At 49.5% G+C, this 15136-nt stretch overlaps 1 long non-coding RNA gene across 1 annotated transcript; it reads right to left on the reverse strand.

Moving 5' to 3' along the window:
• Nucleotides 1-3040: 3040 nt before the first annotated feature.
• Nucleotides 3041-6850, reverse strand: LOC142072990 (uncharacterized). The gene is made up of 2 exons (XR_012669633.1): nt 5900-6850; nt 3041-4455 (listed from the first exon to the last, which is right to left on the reverse strand). It is a non-coding gene; the product is annotated as an uncharacterized LOC142072990 (long non-coding RNA).
• Nucleotides 6851-15136: the final 8286 nt, after the last annotated feature.

Raw genomic sequence — 15136 nt, forward strand, 5'->3', positions numbered from 1 at the left:
CCCACCTGGGAAATGGATCTGACCAGTGGAAGCAACCACCTCCAGAATGGTGTAAAGCAGTTAAAAAGGGAGCTGAAAGGGATTGAAAGGTAAATCATGAGGCCTCATTCGTTCCCGTGGATTAGAACCAGCAGTGTATCAATTCCAGCTGCAGCATGACGGGGATGGATTCTATGGCACTACCTACCTGCCATTAAATGTGGCAGCTGGGAAGCCCTGCCAGGCCCTGGAACTCTTCAGTGGCTGTGCAAGGCATGCTCTGGGTTATAATGAAAGAATAAGATGCCACCTGTTCCCCACCCACAGTCTAAAAATGCCAGGATGGTAATAGACAGGTCGATAAAGGGGCTGTGTGCAAATGCCCAGCGCTTCGATCACGGGTGAGCAGAGAAGGGTTCAACTCATCCACACCCACCAGTACAGCCAGTGTTCTCAAGCTGGGGGTCAAGAAGATGGATTGGGATCACTCCGCCATTCCCATAGGGCCACATGGGGAGTGACTAGATCCCAGCTGGATAGCAGGAGGGCCTCCCAGGGGTGTGTGTTGGTATGGATATGCTGGGACCCCTGGCTGTACGGAAATGGGGACCACATGACCAGCCAGATGCTGACCATGAAAGCTCGTGTCAATCTTGAGACAGACTAAGGCCTGGTCTACACTACGAGTTTATGTCGGATTTAGCAGCATTAAATTGAATTAACCTTGCATCCGTCCACACAACGAAGCCATTTTTTTCTACATAAAGAGCTCTTAAAACCGATTTCTGTACTCCTCCCCAAGGAGGGGATTAGCGGTGAAATTGACATCGCTGTTTTGAATTAGGGTTAGTGTGGACACAATTCGAAGGTATTGGCTTCTGGGAGCTATCCCACAGTGCACCATTGTGACTGCTCTGGACAGCACTCTGAACTCGGATCCACTGGCCAGGTGTACAAGAAAAGCCCCAGGAACTTTTGAATCTCATTTCCTGTTTGGCCAGGCGAGCTCACCAACACAGGTGACCATGCAGTTCCAGAATAGAAAAAGAGCTCTAGGTTGGACCAAACGGGAGGTACGGGATCTGATCGCTGTATGGGGAGAGGAATCCGTGCTATCAGAACTACGTTCCAAAAGATGAAATGCCAAAACATTTCAAAAAATCTCTGAGGCCATGAGGGACAGAGGCTACAGCAGGGACGCAACATAGTGCCGTGTGAAACTTAAGGAGCTCAGACAAGCATACCAGAAAACCAAAGAATCAAACGTACACTCCGGGACAGAGCCCCAGACATGCCGTTTCTATGCTGAGCTGCATGCAATTCTAGGGGGGGCCGCCACCACTACCCCACCCCTGTCCGTGGACTCCGATGATGGGATACTCTCCGCCATGCCTGAGGATTTTGTGGATGGGGAAGATGAGGAGGAGGAGGACGAGCTTGAGGGGAGCACACAGCACACCGTTCTCCCCGACAGCCAGGATCTTTTTATCACCCTGACTGAAATACTCTCCCAACCCAACGAAGCCAGAAAAGGGACCTCTGGTGAGTGTACCTTTTAAAATATAATACATGTTATAAAAGCAAGCGTTTTTTAATGATTAAGTAGCCTTGAGGACTTGGGTGCATTCCTGGCCAGTACAGCTACTGGAAAAGTCTGTTAACTTGTCTGGGGATGGAGGGAAATCCTCCAGGGACATCTCCATGAAGCTCTCCTGGAGGTACTCTAAAAGCCTTTGCAGAAGGTTTCTGGGGAGAGCAGCCTTATTTCGTCCTCCATGGCAGGACACTTTACCACAACATGCTAGTAGCAAGTAATCTGGTTTCATTGCATGACAAAGCCTGGCAGCGTATGGTCCTGGTGTTTGCTGGCATTCAAGCAACATCAGTTCTTTATCTCTCTGTGTTATCCTCAGGAGAGTGATATCGTTCATGGTAACCTGGTTGAAATAGGGGAATTTAATTAAGGGGACATTCAGAGGTGGCCGTTCTTACTGGGCTGTTTGCCTGTGGCTGAAAAGAAATCCTCCCCGCAGTCAGCTATGTGGCGTGGCGGGGGTGGGGGGGGCATTGATGTTGAGCTGCTTGCGTTTGGCTAGCAGGGATCTTCCCTGATACCAGCCACGCGGTGGGGTGAGGGGTAAAGCAATCATCCCAGAGAATTGGAGGGGGGGTGGTTAGTTTGGTTTCTGCTGCTGCACGTTAACAGGAAAACTGCGGCACTAAATGGCCAACTCAACGTGCTTTGCTTGGTATGGGAGAGGAGGGTGCTGCTGTTACGAAGGTTGCAGAAGCCGAAAGACTATGGCTTACCATGGCCGCCTGCAAACCGAATTCTGTTGCCCAGCACTGCATGTGTGATCTCTAACACCAAAGCCGCAGGCACTCAAAAAAATGCAAAGTGTGATCTTGTACCAAAATCACATGTGCTATGTAATGTGAATAGTGTTGTTCACTGTGAAAGAGTATAGCCATTGTGCTATAAAATGTATCTTTTTAAATACTTCACTCCCTTTTTTTCCTCCAGAACATGCAAATGTTTCAAGCCTCCCTCCTCTGTCCCAAAGACTATCTCAGATAAGGTGGCAAAAAAAACGCACGCACGATGCAGTTGTCCGGCACTGACAGAGCTCAGCAGAATGTGTGGAGGGACACAATAGCAGAGTACAGGAAAGTGGCCAATGAACTTGAGGAGAGGTGGTGGCAGGAAGATCAGAGGAGACGTGAGGCAACGCTGGGGCTACTGCGGGATCAAAAGAACATGTGCTGGCGTCTGGTGGAGGTTCATGAACAGCACCAGGATCACAGGCTGCCACTGCAGCCCCTGTTTAACCGCCCTCCCTTCTCCCCAAGTTCCATAGCCTCCTCACCCAGATGCCCAAGAACACGGGGGAGAGGCTCCGGGCACCCAACCACTCCACCCCATTGGACAGCCCAAGCAACAGAAGGCTATCATTCAACAAGTTTTAAAGTGGCCTTTTCCTTCCCTCCTCCCCTCCTCCCCCACCCCACCTGTGCTACCTTGTGAGTTATCTCCCTATTTTTATAATAAATTAATACATGATTTTTAAATGATAGTGACTTTATTTCCTTTGCAAGCAAGCTGTGATCGAAGGGGGGAGGGTGGGTGGCTTACAGGGAATTTAGAGGCAAGCAAGGGGGTGGGTTTTCATCAAGGAGAAACAAACAGAAGTGTCACACAGTACCCTGGCCAGTCATGAAACTGGTTTTCAAAGCTTCTCTGATGCACAGCTCTTCCTGCTGTGCTCTTCTAACCTGGTGTCTGGCTGCATGTATTCAGCAGCCAGGCAATTTGCCTCAACCTCCCACCCCGCCATAAATGTCTCCCCCGTACTCTCACAGAGATTGTGGAGCACACAGCAAGCAGCAATAACAATGGGAATGTTGGTTTCGCTGAGGTCTGAGCGAGTCAGTAAATTGTGCCAGCGACCCTTTAAACGTCCAAATGCACATTCTACCACCATTCTGCACTTGCTTAGCCTATAGTTGAACAGCTCCTTACTACTGTCCAGAATGCCTGTGTACGGCTTCATGAGCCGGGGCATTAAGGGGTAGGCTGGGTCCCCAAGGATAACTATAGGCATTTCAACATACCCAACAGTTATTTTCTGGTCTGGGAAGAAATCCCTCCTGTAGCTGTTCAAACAGAAAAGAGTTCCTGAAGACTCGAGCGTCATGAACCTTTCCCGGCCACCCTATATTGATGTTGGTGAAACGTCCCTTGTGATCCACCAGTGCTTGCAGCACCATTGAAATGTACCCCTTGCGGTTTATGTACTGGCTGCCCTGGTGGTCCGGTCCCAAGATAGGGATATGGGTTCCGTCTATAGCCCCACCACAGTTTGGGAATCCCATTGCAGCAAAGCCATCTAGTATGACCTGCACATTTCCCAGAGTCACTACCTTTGATAGCAGCAGCTCAGTGATTGCATTCGCTACTTGCATCACAGCAACCCCCACAGTAGATTTGCCCACTCCAAATTGATTCCCGACTGACTGTTAGCTGTCTGACGTTCCAAGCTTCCACAGGGCTATTGCCACTTGCTTGTGAACTGTGAGGGCTGCTCTCATCTTGTCCTTCTTGTGCTTCAGGGCAGGGGAAACCAAGTCACAAAGTTCCATGAAAGTGCCCTTACGCATGCGAAAGTTTCTGGGCCGGAATCATCCCAAAGCTGCAACACTATGCAGTCCCACCACTCTGTGCTTGTTTCCCGGGCCCAGAATCAGCATTCCACAGCATGAGCCTGGCCCAGTAACACCATGATCTCCAAATTGCCAGGGACCGTGGTTTGAGAGAAATCTGTGTTCATGTCCTCATCATCGCGCTGCCGTCGCCTCCTCGCCTGGTTTTTCAGGTGCTGGTTCTGCATAAACTGCACGATAATGCGCGAGGTGTTTACAATGGTCATAACTGCTGCGGTGAGCTGAACGGGCTCCATGCTTGCTGTGCTATGGCATCTGCTCGGGCAATCCAGGGAAAACGGCAGAAAATGATTGTCTGCTGTTGCTTTCACGGAGGGAGGGAGGGTTGACTGACAACATTTACCCATAACCACCCATGACAAATTTTTGGCCCCCTCAGGTGTTGGGAGCTCAGCCCAGAATTCCAGTAGGATAGCTACCCACAGTGCACCACTCGGAATGTCGACGCTTGCCCTGGTACTGTGGACGCACACCACCGAATTAATGTGCTTAGTGTGGACGCATGCACTCGACTTTACAAAATCTGTTCCCAAAAATCGACTTCTGTAAAATTGGAGTACTTTTGTAGTGTAGACATGGCCTTGTTCAAAAGTAAATGAACCCAAAAGCACAGGCAGGGGCAAGTGCTTGGAGAGTAGCATGGACCCCCTTGGGCAGAGTGGGGTAAGGGACTAACCTAGGGCCGTGGGACACTGACACTTGAGTTTAAATCCTAACATGCAGCTAGTGAATTCCATGTGGGCCTGGCGATGTAGCTCCACTGGGATGCGGGCACTTGTCCCCAGGGAACTGTGTTGGGCAGTAACTGTAACATCCTGTATTCACAGCCTAAAGCAGCTTTCATAGAATCATAGAATATCAGGGTTGGAAGGGACCTCAAGAGGTCATCTAGTCCAACCCCCTGCTCAAAGCAGGACCAAAAGGCATCCCAAGGCAGCTGACAAACCAGGGCCCAGATCCTGCATGGTCCGGGGGGGATTCAGTGGGAAATGAGGGTACCCATCAGCTTCCAGGAGATTCCCAGCTCCTGGCAGGAGTAGGCCATATGTATGTAATCCTTCTACTCACCACTGAAACGCACTCACCTCTGGGGCGGGACCCAGCTAGACTAAATGGTGTGAATCAGGCAGTAGAAAGAATCCCAGGGGAAATTTAAAATGGCCAGAACGCATTTACTTCAGTTCAAATTTGGCCACACCATGAGGGGTCAGTGTAGGCCTGGGGGATGTCTCTGTGCAGGTTAACAGGTGGGATCTGGGCCTCAGGGAGTGGGTGCATGCTTCCTCCTGGCCAGAGAAGGTGAGCTGGACAAGTTGTATCAATGGCTAGAACAAAGAAGCGCACCTATTGGAAGAGGGGTGGATTGGGGGAAGTGGCCAGAGAAGGGGGCTGACTAGCTGCAGAGGCAAACCAGAGCCAAGGGACCTCAATTCAGGCTGAAAGCTTCACACGAGTTCCCCACTGAATGGAGTTTTAGAAGGTGTGCTCATGTGAGCAGACATTCCTTCACCTGTGTTACCTGCCCCCTTCACCTGAGGCCTCCTACAATCTAGATGGGGGTCTAGCTATGCCCCACCACCCCACACAGTCATTGCATTGGTAAATAAAACACTACATTTCCCCTGTGCTGATGTATTTTGGGTGTCTGCCCCATCCTGTCCTTTCCTCCCCTCATTCATTTTAAGGGAATTTGACTCACAGTTCCACTCTTTGGCTGCAGCGTGACCCAGAGTAGTCCTGGAGGAGCAGCATCTTCCAGGCTCTGGGCTTGCTTGGAGTTCTGAGAGCCTTGGACTCTTCAGCAGGAGACAGCCTGGTAACCTGCAGTCTTTTCCCTGTAGTGCAATAGGCTGCAGAGGTGTCCTGACTCAGCAGCCTGGAAAACGTCCTCCTTCAGCAATGTCAGCCCTGTGGGTAGAACTGGCGGAGTGCTGCTTACTATCCGGAACCAATGAGGGTGCAAGTCAGCTGCTTTGTGGCTGTTTTGCAAACCCCCTGAGCAGGGCGTCTTCTCTGTGCCAGAAATAATGTACACATGCAAGGCCTCTACTCCTGGCTTTCCAACAAGGAATGAGCTTCATCCAGCCCTGTTTCCCCTCCTCCTTCCACTTCTGGAGGAATCTGCTGGGAAGTTCCTCCAGCTCCCAAAGAAGCCTTGAGTCAGATCAGCACCGGAGACAGCTCCTCAGTGAGGCCTGCTGATGCTTGCCAGGACGTAGGACAGCTCCCTGGGTTCTAGGCCTGCACCCTTGCAGGCCATCCTTTCGGGTCCCCAGGCCCTCCAGCCAGCTTTCCTTCTGGTTCCATAATGCAGCCTCTGCAGCCAGAGACACGGTCACATTCCCCCTGGTCTTAAGCTGTTAGTCACATGAGCGAGGGCGGGTCTTGCAACATACGTGAACAAAATCAAGAAGAGCCCTAGGTGGGGAAAGGCTTCATCTTCATTATAAAACGTCTCCTGCGCATCGAATGTCACCAGAGCCTGAGTGAGGGACTGAACAGCTACCAAATAGACAGTGTTCTCAGGTATGTAAACAGCAGCTTGGGGTCTGTGTGCGCTGCCTCCGGCTGGGCCCACTGGGATATTGCACGGCTCATCTTAGCAATGAGAGATGGAAAAGACCTGCTGGGTCAGAGCTTATCCTTGTGACGGCAGAAGGTCCAGCAATCTGGAAAATTTATGCAAATCTCTTAATACCCTAATTTGCATATGGATGAATATGCATTATGTGCTTGGCTTTTCAAATTCCTCCCCACCACTCACTTTCAGAGTCAGCTGCCAAACCGACTGTTCTTCCTTGCTTGCCCTTTGCTCATGCACTACTTGCTCCAATGTTCCCTGCTGTGCTCCAGGCCCTGAATCCAGGCCACTCTCCTTTCAGCATTTAATGGCTCACTGACTCCTGGAACCAACACCTTGACCTCCCAAGAAAAGAGCTTGTTTTGGCCTCTGCGATCTGCTGTTGGCCTGACTAGGGAGAGGCAAGGAGGAACTGATTCACTTCTAGTGACATATAATGTTAGTCTGCAAGAAACCAGACAAGGCAATGAAATACACGACAGACTGAAACAGCCCAAGGAGCTGTGTACAAATGGGAGAATGGCTCCTAGTAGGAAGCAGCTGGGATTGCCTCACCTAGTTTTTCTACCAGAGCTAACCCCAAGCTACTTGGCCATCCACTTGGACTTAGATCTTAGATAGCTGTGTTTCTCTGGCCCTTTAGATCTACCCCTGCTTGACATAAGCTCTCTTTTGAAGGAGGCTCATCCTGTAAAGAAGGTTGGTCTCATGGGTAAGATGGTAACCTGGGGCTTGGTGCAGTTGTGATGATGATGGATGGACCTGCTGTGTTTGTCATTTCTTCCAAGTACTTGTCTGCAGTGCAAATACAAATATGTCTTTCCTGGTTAATATGTCATGCCTGCTTCCCAAACGCTTTTCAGTGAGAGAGCAGTGAACATGCATCTAGTGCTGACTGTGTTTTGGGGGTGTGTGACCTCTGCATATCACTTTGGCCGCTGTTCAGTTTCAGAGAGGACACCTCATGGCTGTTTACAAATTTCTTTCCATGGGAAATTGAAGGGCATTCGACTGCAGATCTTTTGACGCAGGGAGATGCCTGTAGACGACGGCTTTAGCAGTTTGCTGGCTCTTTTTCCTGACAATCATCAGTTTGGATGTGCAAAGGAAAGGTGTCTTTCAAACTCCATTTGCATCCTCTATGATTTCTAGGTATTTTTCAATGCTACACACATGAAACCCCAAAATGTCACGCTGGGCTCATAATATTTTATGCTTTGAATCTGAGTTCCTGCATTGCCGTGCCCACCCAGTACTCCAGTTGCTTGTGAAAACAAAGGTCCTGCACACTCTGAAATAACACCCAGTGTGTGAGTCACAATTCCTTTTTGAGGGGAGTGGGGAGGAAGCAGTATGTCTCTGGGGATAATGGCCTGATGTTCTGGATTTGGGCATGAGAGGTTCTAGGCAGTGGTTGTGACTGTTTTTGCATTGCTGCAGTTCTGAGATAATTGTCCACGTCTAACTGAAAAACCCCTGGCCAGGAGAAAGAAAAGGTCAACAGTTCAGGCATCAAAATAACCTTTAAACCTGCCTTGTGGTGGCAAAATGGGGGGTGGTTGTGGGGGGAGGAATATGAACGACACCCTTGTGTCTTTCTTCCAGTAATCTGGGACAAAAACAAAGTAACTTTCATAATCAGAAGTGTATGGTTATTGCATGGTGTCACTACAGGGCAGAGTTAAGGCTATTGGGGTCCTAACTTCATTTCCAGTAGAGCTGGTTGGGATAAAACACTTTTTCTTCAGAAAAATGCAGATTATTCAAAACCAAAACAGTTCACAGGAACAGGTCAGTTTTATTGCCACTCTTGATTTGATAACTGGGGGAGGGGGGGTGGAAGCTTAGATATGTTAAATTATCACAGTTTAGCACTTTTCAAACCAAAAAAATTAAACTTTCAAATTTTGAAATTTTAGTTATTTTAAATATAAATTAACCATTCCTCCTCCTCCTCCACACAAAAGGTCAAAATAATGCCAAAACATCTCAAAATTGTCAAAACAAAATGTTTCCATTGACCCCCCATCCAAATTTGGTTTGGGCTTATCAGTTTGCAAAAATTTGAGATTGTGACTTTATGGCCCAATTTTTCAAAATCTCAAACTGCTCCCTGCCCGATTTTAACTTCAGGACTGTCACATGTTTGGATTTCTTTTAAGTGTAACCTTAATTCTGAATGTTCTGGGTTTGTAATGCTGTGGTTTTGTGGTAATTTCTGCACTCCTGTCATTTTTTCACCTTTATGTAACTGCTGTGTTCTCTCAACTTTATTCCAACTAAACATGGTCTTTTTATAGGATTTTATCAGTGTTTTAGAACAGGAGTTGGTAAAGGGAGTGCAATTCCAGAGCAGACTGCGAGAAACTCTGCAGCCAGGGGCTGGGCAGCATGATGGGAGATGGAATTTGACTTGAGTAAGTGTTAGGTGATGCTTACTGTCAGGACTAGGACCTGAGCTTGTGGGCTCCTCTAAAGATTCCATTTTGAAGCTAGGCCCAAAGGGGTGACTTCCTAGGTCCTATTCCCAGCTGAAAGGACTCTCAGGGGGCCAATAATGCACTTCAAATGGGCACCTATTCTGTACTGGGCCTTTAAGTGATGGTGCAGGTGTGTTCCCACTGTGGGGAGGAATGGAACTGGGAGCTCAGCCAGCAGAAAGGGCCTGTCCTGGAATCTGCTTGGCTCACCCACCCCCTGACACTGATTTTCTGCTTGCCAGACTCCGCGCTGGACCTACCCAGAGGTTTCTGTCTCCCTCAAGTGGAACTCTGAGAATCTGCAGAGGTGCAGGGGGATGAGCAGTGCCTTAGAACCGGGGATTGTGCATACAGAATTTGGGTTCTGATCCCACTGCTGGCACTGATGTGGCTAGGGAACACACTTAATGTCTGTGTCTAAGATGGAGGGGGACATCAGGGCATGTGACTAACTCCCCGGCACAGACTCTCAGTGCCCCCTACCACAAATAAATGACTTTTTCCCTCTCCCCCACACCTAACCCACCGTCATTCCCCATTTCCCTCCGTGGCAGCCCCTAGTGATGACCCTTTACTTCTCCAGTTAAAGGGCCTGTATGTTCTTCTAGCCTGGTCTTAGGCTCAATTCCTGCCACAGACCATTCAGCCATGAGAATACTCCGACTAACTATGCTTTGATTTAATTTTTTCTTTGCCACTATTTCTCTAGTGGCCTTTCAGTTAACACCAAGAAGCAAGATCCTCCCCTCTCCCCTTTACCACTAGAAGTGACTCTCCTTTATCTTTCCTCTGCTCCCCGCCTTTACGCCTCATATACAGTCCATTTAACTTTATATTGACTGGAGGCAAAAATTTGTAAGCATCCCAGCTTCATCCCACTAAGACATATCTTCTCCGAATGCTGGTGCCCTTGAAAAGAAATGTGAAATCTTCTACACCTAGTTTTGAAGCAGTTCTCTGGCTCTGGAATTGTCCAGAGGGCAGATAACTCTGAATTCTGGGGAATTTTAACATTGTCTCAGTTTGCTTGCATTGCACTCAAAAAGTCACCTAGAAAACCTAGACCAGTCAGATATCAAAGGCCAGATCCTCAGCTGCTGTAAATTGGCAGGGCTCCACTGCAATCCATTAAGGTCTGGTGGCTAACAACGGGTTTGAATCTGGGCCATAGGTCTCTTGATTTCAAAGGGCAAGGTGCCTCTCCAGTTTGATCCAGAAAAGAAATTACACCTTAAAAATTGTCAGCTTCAGTCCAGAAACAGATTTACATAAGTAGCTTTAAGTACATGAGTTTTTCAATCATAGTCAATGGGACTCACTGCTCATGGGCTTCAAGTGAAGCATGTACATATCCTGCATCTTGGGAGGGGGTTAGACTAGCTGACCTTTGCTTTCCCTTCTCACCCTGTGGCTCTATGATTCTGTGTATGTTCTGTACTCCTGGCTCCGGTTAGCTGGTTTTCCTCACTCTGTTGAAAATGTCACAGCGAGGCATGAAAGGAACTGAAAACACTGCAAAGGAGCCTTTCCAAAAGAATTGAAGGAACCTTTGTGCTTTATTAAGGGCTTGGCTAAAAAGGACAATCAACTGGTTCAAACTGGTCCACCCTTTATGGACCAGTGCTTTGAACTACGTATCCTAGGCCTGTCACTCAAATGTTTGTAATAGGGCTGAGTTCCCCTTCCCCCCAAAATCTTTCTCTGCTCTGGTGCAAGGATCAGGGTCTTGCAGCTATTTTTTCTGTAACTGGGAAATGTTGGCTCTACCAAAGCCAGATCTGAAGGATTTACATCTCATAGCCTATGGACATATAAAGAGAGAATTCAAGTTCCGATACTGTAGTTGGATTAACAAGGGGCCCAAGCCTGATGAACACCAAGAAATTATTGTTGTATTATTTTTTGTAATACAAACGCCATTTAAAAATACACGGACCATCGTAACAGGCAAATGTTAGCACTACACAAGAGGAAAAGAAGGAACTCTGAAATGCTTTTTAGCTAAGTAGGGGAACATGGTAAAAGCAGTAGAATTTTAAAAGCAATCGAGTCCCACCTCCCAACTAAACCTGGCCTAGGCAGCATCTGTGTTACGCTGGTGCCATCGCCTGGATACTGCTGGGAATGCAGTTTAGGAGTTTGAGACCTGAAGCTGTTCCCTGATGAATGGGTAGAACCGCCCGGACAGCAGCAGCTGCCTCTGGGATACAGCTCTGAAAAGCCCAAGGAGCCCCCAGAACGATGCTTTCCAGAATATTGCCTGGCCGGCATCCTCAAGTTTAGGTGGTGCTGAGCCAATATAAGATCACGGGAGGCAGTGTGGCCTAGCGCAGGGGTGGGCAAACTTTTTGGCCCGAGGTCCACATCGGGGTGCGAAACTGAATGGAGGGCCAGATAGGGAAGGCTGTGCCTCCCCAAACAGCCTGGTCCCCGCCCCCTATCTGCCCCCTCCCACTTCCCGTCCCCTGCCTGCTCCCCTCAGAACCCCCCACCCTTCCAACCCCCACCCCCGCTCCTTGTCCTCTGACTGCCCCTCCTGGGACCCCACCCCCATCTAATCCTCCTCCCCAGTTCCCCATCCCCTGCCCCCCCAGAACCTCTGCCCTATCCAACCGCCCCGTTCCCCATCCCAACTGCACCCCCGAACCTCTGCCCCATCCAACTGCCCCCTGCTCCCTGTCCCCTGACTGCCCCCCCGGGACCCCCTGCCCCTTATCCAACCCCCTGACCCCTTTACCATGTGGCTCAGAGCAGCATATCTGGCAGCCACGCTGCCACTCTGCCCTGCAGAAGCTTGCAGCCCCGCCGCCCAGAGCGCTGCCCACACGGTGGCGCAATGAGCTGAGGCTGCGAGGGAGGGGGAACAGCAGGGGAGGGGCTGGGGGCTATCCTACCGGGCCAGGAGCTCTGGGGCCGGGCAGAATGGTCCCGTGGGCCAGATGTGGCCCGCGGGCCATAGTTTGCCCACCTCTGGCCTTGCTGATAAGAGTCCTGAACCCTCATGATCCATAAGTTCTAGTTCCAGCTCTGCCCCTGTTCTCCTGGGTGACCTTGGGCAAGTCACTTCCCTGCTCTGTGCCTCAGTTTCCCAACTGGTGAAACTCCTCCTTTTTAAGGCAAACATGAAGAGAACCAGATAAATTCATTATTATCCAGCTTGGGCCAATTCTCTTTATTCCCTGATGAGACTCCAACCTTACTACCCCCAGGCAGCTCAGGGGAGTTGCAGGCTCAGGCTCTGTCTTGCAGGTGAACTAATTTAGTTTTCTTGTTTTCCTCTTACGATCTAGAGATAGAAGTGCTCCAGGCCAGCTCTAAAATGAGAGGCAGCTCAGTAAGCACCTTCCCCCACCTGCCCCATCTCTACCCTGGTCAGCAAGGGCCAAACACCAGCTTTGGGGAGAGAGGGCTGGGACCGCTGGCAGCAGGACTGCCATGGGAGGGCAAATAGGGAGCCAGGCTGTAGGGGACAGCCACAATGCTTAATGAGTGTGTATCGCCTTTCATCAGACCAGATCCTGGGGCCAGATCCTGGCACAAAAGCTTTAAGCTGCTCTGGTAGCACAAAGGGGGACTTACATGGGCCTGAAGAGGGCAGCTGGAGAGGCTCTGGTGCAGGATTCCCTGGGTCTGTACCACCCCTTCTCACACAGGGCACGGCTAGAACATGTTTCATGGCCTGGTGAGCTTGGCTGATTTGACAGCCCCTTGCAAGCAGCGGCCAGGCTTGAACCCCATTTTCAATCAGTAACAAATGGATCATTTTAAAAAAACCCTGAAAAGGTGCCAAAAATTTGACGTCAACAAATATGGCAAAAAAAAATCTCATTTTGAGGGGGAAATAACTTGGAAAAGTTTCAACTGGCTCTTGGAATAGTGCCCTCAAAATACTGCTAGGGACACCCTAGAGGACGCTTGGGAACAGGCAGTGGCTTTGTAGCTGTGTTGGTCCCATATCAGACAGGCAAGGGGGGTGACGTAATAAGATAGCCCCCTCACACACCTTCTCACTTTCTAGCCAGGCCTTGCTAAACTTGCTCAAGAGCTGTTAAGATACACGCTAGACCTGCCTACTTCCGGGTGAGCTCTAGAGGGCAGGTGGCCTGGCCTGGAGAAGTGGGCTGCATTTGACACCCCTGGCCTACTCTCCAGGGAGATTCAAAGTACTGTCCTAAAGCAGGGGCCAGGATGACAAAGTTAGAGTATTACTTGGCCATCTACAGCACATTTCCCACTGCTGATAGGAGCTCTGCCCCAAGAGCAGCGGAGAGGGCTGCCTCAACACAGCAACGCAACTTCTGGTTAGTAACGTTAGTTGCATTCAGTGGGGAGAGAGGCAGGACATGTAGGCCCAGTGCTATCTCTGCCCTCTGTACATACACAATTACTGGACTTGTGTGCACAAAGCAGGTGCACAGCTGCACATCTAAATTATGTGGAAATTTGCCCTTCAACGTGTCATTGGAGTTAAGAGTCAGCACCTCCTCAGGAGACAAACATGACTCAGCCTACACATCACTAAGCAGTGTCATGCTGGGGCAACACTGCACTTGGCAGGGTTTCTTCACATCCCTGCCGTGAAGAGACTTTGTTTTAAATGCAGGTTTTGAGTCTGCAGAATCTAGTGTACGTGCTGGATAAAACGCATCCCGGGGCACAGGCAGTCACAGGCTCCGTGCCTGACATGCACAGACAGGATGGTTGTGCAACACAAACGTGGCGAAATAACATCTCAGGTGAAAGTTTTGAGTAGCATGCAGCAATCCTCCCTTGGCAAATAGTGAACCCAAGCCCCATGTGCCAGTTAGGTCTTGCATTTCTGGCAAGGATGTGGTCTATGTGGGTTGCAAGAATTGCCAATTGCAAACTGTCTCTCACATGGTGAAAATACCTGCCCCAGTTGGCAGACCTCTCCTAGAACAGGAAAAGGCAGCATGCTCCATGAGCAGGGCCAGTTCTGGCTTTGCAGGTTCGAGGTGCCAGCTGAACCGCTCGTTCCTGCAGTAATGGGGATAGATTTTGGCCCTGGCCACTTCATGCATAATTGACAAAGTCTTTGCTCCAAGGCTGAGGCACTGGACTCAGGGTGGCAAAGATCACAAGTTGCTATCCCAAAGATGCTCTGGCAGTCAAAGTGACAGGAAACTTTTACTCCCAGCTAAGAGGCTCTTTGTAACCAATTCACACATTTCTTTCCCTGAGAAACGTAAGGCTGAGTTGCTGGTGTAGGGCATGACTGCGGGCTAGGGGAGGCTGTGGGCTCTGTTCTGGACACACACATACTGGTTATGAAAAGTGAAAGGTGTCTTCCCTGGCATGAAATGCATCATTTTAAATGTATGAAGAGCTGTGCGCTGTGGAGGCCTGACAACAGGGGTAGGGCTCCTGCTTCTGAGGCTAGAGATCATGGGGTCAAAGCCCATGTGTCCAGGGCTTGGGTATGAAAAGTGCTGTACATTTCTAGTTTGCAAAAAACAGCTGTTATACCAACTGGGCCATAAATTTACCCTAATTGTGAGCTCAACGGCAGGGAAAGTGGAGCCAGGTTATCAGTGTTCCAATCACATGAAAAACACTGATGGGAAAAGGCAACAAGGCCAACAAAGCCTGTTCTATGAAACCGTGTAAAAGTGAAGAATGGGCTGAGTTCCTCTGCCCACAAGGGGCTCTGTCATACAACTCAAGGACTGTGTTGAATAAACAAAAAACGTGGGCCTGGAAGGTAACAGACTGAACTCAGCATGTCAGCAGTTAGGCCTAATTGGTAAGAAAAAAAGAGGCTGGACTATTCTGCCCATCACCCCTTTATTGAGTCCCTTTGAAAGAGGCTTTTGGGGGCAGATCAACCAAGGGATGCCTGGAGGAGGGGGAAGGC

Source organism: Caretta caretta, chromosome 8 (genome assembly GCF_965140235.1).
Source record: "Caretta caretta isolate rCarCar2 chromosome 8, rCarCar1.hap1, whole genome shotgun sequence".
In the NCBI taxonomy this organism is placed as follows: Eukaryota; Metazoa; Chordata; order Testudines; family Cheloniidae; genus Caretta; species Caretta caretta.